Source organism: Stegostoma tigrinum, chromosome 15 (assembly GCF_030684315.1).
Source record: "Stegostoma tigrinum isolate sSteTig4 chromosome 15, sSteTig4.hap1, whole genome shotgun sequence".
Lineage (NCBI taxonomy): Eukaryota > Metazoa > Chordata > Chondrichthyes > Orectolobiformes > Stegostomatidae > Stegostoma > Stegostoma tigrinum.
This window is the reverse complement of record NC_081368.1, coordinates 68,449,407-68,460,343: the sequence shown is the minus strand read 5'-3', so window position 1 is coordinate 68,460,343 and position 10,937 is coordinate 68,449,407.

Here is a 10,937-nt window from a genome sequence, read left to right as displayed (position 1 = left end):
ATTATTTCAACATTTTTTGTCCAACCCATGATGTTCCTTGTTCACAGGGCAGACTACAGGCAACCTCCTCTTGCTTTTGAGTTGGCACGTTGTATACCACTGTAGGTCAGAGTGGGGAAGGGGAGACTGGCATGATTACACAGATGGTCAACAAGATGGTCCTATTCTCACAGAGATGAGATGGGCTTTGTTAGGCAGCTGATTTGCTAGCCGGATCTTCACGTGGATTCCTTCTCTACCTACCCCTCCTCACCCCTGACAACCTTGGTAGACAATGGCTTCCCCACGTCGATTAATACCAACTCTGCCTGTATTTGCTGCATAGAAACGTAGGACTGAGAAGATGCACTGTTTAATATTCCCAATATTCCCCTCTCCTTTGGCCAGCTGAGCTTCCAGACTCTGCTACCTCTTCTCGACAGGCAGCGTCCAAAGGCCATGGCCTCCAGTTGTCAATGCCACTGCACACCTGAGTTCCAAGTGTTGTTGTAGCAGATGTGTGGAGACCTGGAGCTGGGAAATGTCCTTGACCCAGTGGCGAGTTCACTGAACCAAGAATGTTTGGTCAGTGCTCATCCATTGAATGTGGCCAGGCCAGCCCAGATAATGTCGACTTAGAAACGAAAATGGGCTGATGGAATGAACATTCTCAAGGGCTTCCTGGATATGTCTTTTGGTTGCCAAGAGAACTCAAGGATTTTCTTGGTTTACAATGGATTGCAAATTCTATACCATGGAAAAAATCATCAATGATGAATCCAGGGACTAAAATAAAAAATTAGTTCTATCTGAAAACATCAGGAACAGGAGTAGGCTGCTCCTTTTCTTCACTATTCTGTAGATTCTAAATCGTGGCTGAACATCGTGCCACTTTCCCACCCTATTTCATATCTATTGGTATTGTTAGTGATTTTTGTCTTGAACATGCTCAATGTTTGAGCTCCTTCAGCACTCTGGGCTCCAGAATTTCAAGATTCACCACAAAGTGAAGAAATTCCTCTTCATCTCAGACTTAATTTTCAGCTTTTCATCCTGAGTTATATCCCTGGTACAATTATCAGCCAGGGGAAACAGCCTATTAAGATTCACTCTGTCATACGCCCTGTAAGAATTTTTAATGTTTCGATGGGACACTTCTCATGCTTTAAACGCCCAGAGAGCACAGACCTAATTTCCTCAGTTGCACCACAAGAAAATCTCACTATCCATCTCACCAGCAAACAGTCTGGTGTATTTCTGCTGCATTCCCTCTATTGCAAAAATATTCTTCAATAAATAAGGGGACATAACAGTACACAATTTTGCAGATGAGATCTCAAATCCCCTTGTGATGACTACTAATGTACCTTCCTTACTGATTGTTGCACTGCCATGCTAGCTTTTAGTGACTTATAGAAGTTTATAAAATCGTGAGGAGCATGGATACGGTGAATAGCCAAGATGCTTTTTCTCAGGGTGAGGGAGTCCAAAAATAGAGGGCATAGGTGTAACGTGAAAGGAGAAACATTTAAAAGAGACCTAAGGGGCAACATTTTCATGCAGAGAGTAGTGCGTGTATGGAATGAGGTACCAGAGGAAGTCGTGGAGGCTGGTAAAATTACAACATTTAAAAGGCATCTGGATGGGTACATGATTAGAAAAAGTTTAGAGGGATATAGGTCAAATGCTGGAAAATGGGTCTAGAATAATATATAGTATCTGGTTGGCATGGACAAATCTGTTTTGACTGTATGACTCTGTGTCTCACAAACAAAGGAAACCCACATCCTTTTGAAATATTTTTCATCAACCTGTTCAGACTTGCTCTCTCTAACCTCTAGGGCCCAACCTCTCAGCATTTAAGAAATTATTTTTCTTACTGTTAGTTTTGACTGAAGTGGAGAACTTCACACTTACTCATTTGATTGCATCCACCAAGTTCTTGCCCATTCATTTAGCCAATCCAAGTCTGCTTGAAACTGTTTTACATCTCCCTCACAACACCCATTGCCACTTAATTTTGTGTACAGACTACTGGAACCTAAAATTGGGGGCGGCATTGTGGCTCAGTGATTAGCATTGCTGCTTCACAGTGCTAGGGACCTGGCTTCAATTTCACCCTTGGGCACTAGTCTGTGTGGAACTTGCACATTCTCCCTGTGTTCCTGTGTGTTTCCTCTGGGTGCTCTGGTTTCCTCCCACAGTCCAAAGACATGCCGCTAGGTGCATTGGCCATGCTAAATTGCCCGTAATGTTCAGGGATGTGTAGATTAGGTGGGTTATAGGGTAATGGTTCTGGGTGGGATGCTTTGAGGGTCAGTGTGGACTTGTTGGGCCAAAGGGATTCTATGATTTTATGATAAAATGAGGGGACAAGATTGTAAGATGAGCACTTAGGATACTTGTGTTTATTAGTCAAGGCCTAAAAGCAGGAGGTGATGCTGGACCTATTAAAAACTTTAGTTAGGCCACAGCTAGAGTATTGTCTGCAATTCTGGAATTCACATTGTATGAGAGATGTGATAGCACTGGAGAGGACACAGAGGAGATTTACCTACAATGATGAGTTTTAGTTAAGAGAGTTAGGGCAGACTGGGGTTGTTTTCTTCCAGCAAAGGAGACTGACATGTATAAGATTGTTGGAGGGTTTAGATGGCTAGACAGAAGAAAGTTCTCCCATTGGAGAAAGGACTAATGACAGGCGGCACAGATTAAAGGTAAACAGCAGAAGATTTAGCGGGGATGTGAGGAAAGGAAATTTACCCAGAAGACGGTGGGAAACTGGAACTCGCCTGTGAGGGTGGCAGAGGCAGAAATGCCCATAACATTTAAGAGTATTTAGATGTACACTTGTAATGTCAAGGCATGCAAGGCTATGCACCAAATGCTAGCAGATAGGATTAGAATAACTAGGTTGTTTTGACAGCACAGACTAAGTGAGCTGAAGGGCCTTTTTTCTGTGCTGTAGATTTCTATGACTTTACATTAAACCTAAAAGTATTTGGGAGAGATCCCTTTATTCAGGGAGTGGTTAGAATCAGGAATAATTATTGCCAACAACATGACATGTTGTTATACGAGGGAGGTGACAAAAGCACATGAGGGAGAAATGAATATTAAAGGATAGGGTTTGTTAATTTAGGGTAGGAGATGGCCGATGTAGAGAATAAACGGTAGAAAATTAAACATTGACTAAATAGAGTCATACAGTACGGAAACAGGTCCTTCAGTCTGACCAGTCCATAATCCCACATTGAACTAAAAAGTCTGTTTTTGTATTAGAACATCTTTCTTTATAATTTTCCACCAATGCCTGCTGTTGGGGGCTTGAATGCCAGTTTCAAATTCCATATCCCTCTTTGTCACCAGCACTGCCTAGATTCACTTTGTGGAAACTGTACCTTATAGAGTTCCAGAAGAGAGCCTCCAAGATATGGGAAGAAACGCCCAAAGAGGGCAGATCTTTGGGAGCCATTAGACCTAGTGAATCTATAACTGGGGACATTGTCTGAAAATGAGAGCAAAACTGTTTAGGCCGGATGTTAGGAGCTGCTTCTGCACACAAAGGTTTGTACATTATTTGGAACTCTCTTCCACAATTGATAGTTGAGGCTGGATCAGTTGTTAGTTTTAAATGTGAAAGATTTTGTTTTTTTTTGTTGAGCAAAGTTATTATGGAATATGAATCAAAGAAGGGTATATGGAGTTAGGTCACAGATCAGCCATGCCCACTCTCAATCTGAGTGACTGGCAAATGTTGCAGCCCCACAGCATCTGCCCTGAGTTGTGGGCTTTGCTGGCACTACATGGAGTGCTAGGAGGCAGGCCCCCAGAGTTTGGGCAGGTAAAGATCAGAAATTGGAGTGGAAGGGCTACAGACTGTTGATGTGGTGATAAGGCCTGAGGGTACACAGGAGTACCACCTTTGGCAAGTGGTTGTGGCCCAATGTGCGCACAAAGGCACACAATGCCACGCCACCTTTTTGCCAAATGTATTAAATAATTGGTCTTTTCCCTTTCTTCTGCCTTTCACTGCATTAGTGGGGATGGATTGAGTGACTTAACTGGGCAATAATTAGACACTTAACAGTCTTGAAAGGCCTGAGGGCAGGTGAGATTTACCTAATAGAGACCTGCATCATGGGGACCGGGTTGGAAGGCATGGGATGTAATTGGACTCATTCATTATTTTTTATGTGTGGACCCCCCTCCCCCAGACCCCTTCTACCACCCACTGAAAATAAACTGGTGGAGGGAGACACAGAATTCAGCCCAACGTACCAATACTTGGGTTCGATTCTCACTCTGATTTGATCCAGCTAGCTCAGCCAGTTGGTGGCAGTGATGTTCAAACTGACCTCAATATTGCCTGGCAAAAGAGTGGAAGGGGATGCAATATATTCTTGAGCTCATGTTGTCAAAGAGTGTGCATATGTGTTTGTGGAAGAGGTAGAGAGGAGGAGGCAAAAGTCGCAATCAACTGAACAGCCAACATTCGGTGTTCACTGCTGCATGTGATTCATCCTGAAGTGGGTGAGGTATTGGAAATCTTCCAGTTCCAAGGCAACCACAGCCCAGCATGACTCAGGACTTTCGCAAGAAAGGAGAAAGCAGGAATATTAATTACCAGCCCTGTTGTGGTTTCCTGTTGATGTTTCAGGTAGAGCACTGAACAGGAAGTGACAGTGACTTTACTGTCATTACTCCAGAAATGCATCCTCTGAAGCTTTTCAACTTTACTGTTAAACTGATCTCTGGAGGGGAGGGACTCTCTTTGAAGGGAGATTAAGGAGAGTCGGGGCCCATATTGTAAAATGGTTTTATGAATAAGAGGTGATCTCATTGAAGCATACCCATTCTAACAGGGTAAATACAGGAAGAATGTTTCCTCCTCATTGTGTCTACAACCGAGGAACACAGTGTCAGAGTAAGAAGTAGGCCAACTGAGGTGAGAACAAATTTCTTCACTCAGAGGGTGACAAACCTTCGGATTTTTGTACCTCAAGCCTATGGCAACTCTGTCATTGCATATACGAAAGACAGTTATGAATAGCTTCCTAGATATTAAAGCTATTAAGAGATAAGGGAATAATGCAGGAAGGTGGTATTGATGTATAAGATCAGCCTGATCTAGCAGAATGGCGGAGAATGCTTGATGGGCCCAATGGTCTATGCTTATTCTTGCTTCCTATGTTCCTAAAACAGCGCTGTTCTTATCATGGTTTTCTTTTAACTGAAGTAACACATTGCACTTTTGTAGTTTTTGTTTGTGCCTGAATGCATAGAATCCCATTTCCACCCAACTTGCATGCTCTGTATCGTGGTCAAAACCATTGGCGTCCTTTATTTCTTCACATCCCCTTCTTGTCCTGACCAGAATGTCTAAGGTATCTGAGGACTCCAGCCTCCGTCCACTTTCATGATATCCTAACAGGTCCATTCCCTGCTTTTGCTCCATGTCTGACATGATGGAAGAGAGAGGGGGAGAAACAAAGACTGTGGCAAGTATTTGTGAGACCCAGATTCCTGACCAGTTGCTGAAGGATACTCTGTTGAGCTAATGCACATTTTATGACTGTGCTATTAGCCAGCAGCATAATTAGTGCCAAAGTTAGATGTCATATGATACCAGGTTATTGTCCAACAGGGTTATTGAAATCACAAACTTTCGGGGCAATGTTCCTTCATCAGGTGAAGTGGTTGCCGCTGCTGCCTTACTTCACCTGGCAAAGGAGCAGCGTTCCAAAAGTTTGTGATTTGAAATAAACCTGTTGGATTATAACCTGTGTCGTGTGACTTATGACTTTTTCCACTCCAGTCCAACACTGGCATCTCTACGTCATAATTTGTCACAGTTATGAACTGAACTCAAAATTTTGAAGGGATTTGATCGAGAGAAACTGTTTGCACTTTTGAGAGGGTTGTCAACCACGGATACAGATTTAAGGTAATTCTCGAAAGAGCAGGGTGGATAAAGATTTTATTTGAGTGGCTATGATCCATATTATAGCTTTGAAAAGGTACTTGTACGGGGAAAAATAGTAATGCAGGTTCTGGGAAAGAGCAGCAACATGGGACTAATTAAAAAAACTCTTTCAAGAAGCTGAAACAGGCACAATGGGCTAAATGGCCTCCTGTACATTATGATTTTGTGACTCATTAATAGCAATTGAATTTCCATTGTCTCCAAACCTCTTTGGCTCAGCATCAGTTTCTGTTGCTCCTCTTTGAAGTGTCCTAGTAGACATTTCAGTAGTAACGTCAATATCATTGCACAGTGCTAGTTTTATTGACACTGTTGCTAGTGCCGTGATTGGAGAACATGGAGACAAATCCCAAAGGAATTTGTGTTTTCTTCTCCATCGTTGTGTTTAAATTCTGTTACTTTCAAAATGGACAACCTCGCTGGACTCAAGATAATAAAGTGTGAAGCTGGATGAACACAGCAGGCCAAGCAGCATCTCAGGAGCACAAAAGCTGATGTTTCGGGCCTCGACCCTTCATCAGAGAGGGGGATGGGGTGAGGGTCTGGAATAAATAGGGAGAGAGGGGGAGGCGGACCGAAGATGGAGAGAAAAGAAGATAGGTGGAGAGGAGAGTATAGGTGGGGAGGTAGGGAGGGGATAGGTCAGTCCAGGGAAGATGGACAGGTCAGGGAGGTGGGATGAGGTTAGTAGGTAGGAAATGGAGGTGCGGCTTGGGGTGGGAGGAAGGGATGGGTGAGAGGAAGAACAGGTTAGGGAGGCAGAAACAGACTGGGCTGGTTTTGGGATGCAGTGGGGGAGGGGCGGGGACGAACTGGGCTGGTTGTGGGATGCGGTGGGGGAAGGGTTAGGGTTAGGATTCCTTCCCAAAATCCACAAACCTGCCTGCCCTGGTCGACCCATTGTCTCAGCCTATTCCTGCCCCAGCGAACTCATCTCCACCTATCTGGACACCATTTTCTCCCCTTTGGTCCAGGAACTCCCTACCTACGTCCGTGACACCACCCACACCCTCCACCTCCTCCAGAACTTCCAACTCCCTGGCCCCCAACACCTCATTTTCACCATGGACGTCCAGTCCCTACACCTGTATTCCGCATGCAGATGGCCTCAAGGCCCTCCGCTTCTTCCAGTCCCGCAGGCCCGACCAGTCCCCCTCCACCGACACCCTCATCCGCCTAGCCGAACTCGTCCTCACCCACAACAACTTCTCTTTCGATTCCTCCCACTTCCTACAGACAAAGGGGGTGGCCATGGGCTACCGCATGCGCCCCAGCTCTCTGCCTGCCTCTTTGTAGGTTACGTGGAACAGTCCCTCTTCCGCACCTACACAGGCCCCAAACCCCACCTCTTCCTCCGTTACATTGATGACTGTATTGGCGCTGCCTCTTGGTCCCCAGAGGAGCTCGAACAGTTCATCCACTTCACCAACACCTTCCACCCCAACCTTCAGTTCACCTGGGCCATCTCCAGCACATCCCTCACCTTCCTGGACACCGCAGTCTCCATCTCAGGCAACCAGCTTGTAACTAATGTCCATTTCAAGCCCACCGACTCCCACAGCTACCTAGAATACACCTCCTCCCACCCACCCTCCTGCAAAAATTCCATCCCCTATTCCCAATTCCTCCGCCTCCGCCGCATCTGCTCCCACTGAGGCATTCGACTCCCGCACATCCCAGATGTCCACGTTTTTCTGGGACCGCAACTTTCCCCCACAGTGATTGAGAACGCCCTTGACCCCGTCTCCCGCATTCCCCGCAACACATCCCTCACACCCCGCCCCCGCCACAACCGCCTCAAGAGGATCCCCCTTGTTCTCACACACCACACCACCAACATCCGGATACAACGCATCATCCTCCGACACTTCCGCCATCTACAATCCGACCCCACTACCCAAGACATTTTTCCATCCCCACCCTTGCCTGCTTTCCGGAGAGACCACTCTCCCCTGACTCCCTTGTTCGCTCCACTCTGCCCTCCAACCCCACCACACCCGGCACCTTCCCCTGCAACTGCAGGAAATGCTACACTTGCCCCCACGCCTCCTCCCTCACCCCTATCCCAGGCCCCAGGATGACTTTCCATATTAAGTGGAGGTTCACCTGCACCTCTGCCAATGTGGTATACTGTATCCATTGTACCCGGTGTGGCTGCCTCTACATTGAGGATTGGGGACTGCTTTGCAGAACACCTCCGCTCGGTTCTCAATAAACAACTGCACCTCCCAGTCGCGAACCATTTCAACTCCCCCTCCCATTCTTTAGATGACATGTCCATCATGGGCCTCCTGCAGTGCCACAATGCTGCCACCCAAAGGTTGCAGGAACAGCAACTCATATTCCGCTTGGGAACCCTGCAGCCCAATGGTATCAATGTGGACTTCAGCTTCAAAATCGCCCTTCCCCCAACGCATCCCACAACCAGCCCAGCTCTTCCCCTCCCCCCACTGCATCCCAAAACCAGCCCAGCCTGTCTCTGCCTCCCTAACCTGTTCTTCCTCTCACCCATCCCTTCCTCCCACCCCAGCTGCACCTCCATTTCCTACCTACTAACCTCATCCCTCATGACCTGTCTGTCTTCCCTGGACTGACCTATCCCCTTCTTACCTCCCCACCTATACTCTCCTCTCCACCTATCTTCTTTTCTCTCCATCTTCGGTCTGCCTCCCGCTTTCTCCCCATTTTTTCCAGAACACTCACCCCATCCCCCTCTCTGATGAAGGGTCTAGGCCCGAAACGTCAGCTTTTGTGCTCCTGAGATGCTGCTTGGCCTGTTGTGTTCATCCAGCTTCACACTTTGTTATCTTTGATTCTCCAGCATCTACAGTTCCCATTATCACTCGCTGGACTCAAACTGGCCAAGACTGATCATGTAATTGTCTTTATCAAAAGTTCTGAGCCCCTTGCATCATATAAATGCTGAAGCCGAAGCTGACGCAAAAGCATTGGAATTGTGCCATCCACCTCTAGTTCTGGACAAAGGAAAGCATCAAAACGCATTATGTTCAAGTTGGTGGTGATGTTCTTCAGGATAACACATCATCTCACGATGCAAACTTGAATGGGAAAAGTAAACTGGAAGCTGAATGACCTTCCAAGTAGCCCTCGAAGTCAGGCCACCAACACTTGAACTGCCCTTGTCACATTACTGAAATTGGAGTTTGTTGAATTGTTTAAAAATTCAATTCTGGGAATGAATTCTGGGGGCTTGCGTTTAAGGTGAAAGGGGGAAAGTTCAAAGGAGACGTTTGGGGCAAGTTTTTTTTTACACAGAGAGTCTTAGGACCCTGGGACATGTTGACAGGGGTGGTAGTGGAGGCACATACGTTAGGCTTGTTTTAAGGGACTTTTGGATAAGCACATGAATATGCAAGGACTGGAGGGAAATGAACCAAGGGCAGGCAGAAGAGATTAGTTTAATTTGGTGTCACGTTCGGCACAGCATTGTGGGCCGAAGGGCCCGTTTCTGTGCTGTACAGTTCAATGTTCTATGCAGTCAATTGCTATGTGACCCCCAGTGGGAATGCAGGGCATCAGGCTGAGCCGTCAGTCTGCCTTAAACCCTCTGTCTCCACCTCCAAGCTTTTGGCTAGAAAGAAGCGCACCTTTTATCTGTAAGAAGGAAAACCATGAGCTCTAGCTTCAGTGAGGAGACAAATATTGGACATGGAGCTCCAGGGAAGTTCTAACTCATAGCGACTGTGCGTGTGTCTGTGTGTAAATATGTGAATGCAGTAATGGAGCAATTCCACTACATTTCAACTGTTTTGTTCGTGAACTCTATCTTCAATTTCAGCTGAGATTTTGTTGCTTCAAAAATTTGGATTGAAAACCAGGGTTTAGGGAGCACGGTTGGTATACCACAGCAATGGGAATGGAGCGGAATCAAAAGTGAAAATAAAGTAGACCAAACAGTGCGTTGCTATATCTATCCTAAGAGGGGAGAATAAATTCTTATGTAAATTAACCCCATTTCCCCCATTGCCCAGGTAGAATTGGGAACTCATGTCTATACATGATCTATTAAAACAAGCAATAAAGTGTATCGAAATTACAAAAATATTGACCAGCATGCAAAAGTTAACAAAAAGCCTGAAACAGAAAGGAAGAAATTGATTGGCAGCCAATTCTAAAAAAAAATCCGTGGCTAGAATTGTTTGCAAATGCAAACAGGAACTACAATAAAGCCTTTTAGATCTAACAGTAGAACGATGACAAATATTGATGTGAAGGTGCTCCTAATTGGTTAGAAATTGGACAAGTGAAGCTTACATCCATGGGCACAGAACAAAATTTAAAAAAAACTGTGGATGCTGGCAATCTTAAATAAAAGCACAAATTACCGCGGAAACTCAGCAGGTTTATGGGAAGAAAGCAGAGTTAACATTTCTAATCCAGTGACTGTTCATCAGAAGCTAGGAAAAGGTGGTATTTATGTGGAAGCTAGGAAAAGGTGGTATTTAATTTGGTGTCATGTTCGGCACAGCATTGTGGGCCGAAGGGCCCGTTTCTGTGCTGTACAGTTCAATGTTCTATGAAGTCAGTTGCTATGTGACCCCCAGCGGGAATGCAGCGCATCAGGCTGAGCTGTCAGTCTGCCTTAAACCCTCTGTCTCCATCTCCAAGCTTTTGGCTAGAAAGAAGCGCACCTTTTGTCTGTAAGAAGAAAAACCTTAAGCTCTAGCTTCAGTGAGGATTGGTGGGAGGGAGAGGTGAGCCGATAGATGGAGATGGAGCTGAGAGAGAGGGAGATATGAAAGGGGTAGACAGAGAAGGGGATCATCGATAGTAGGCCAGAACAGAAGAGAAGCTGAATAAGTGATAATGAGAGTCGGAGACAATGGGTGACTGTGCTGAAAGCAATACATGGAATGACAGGACCAGGCTGTGGGAGTGCATAAAAAATATGCATCGGATGGAATCAGGCTGTGAGGTTATTGAACTCGATGTTGAGTGCTAGAGGCTGCAA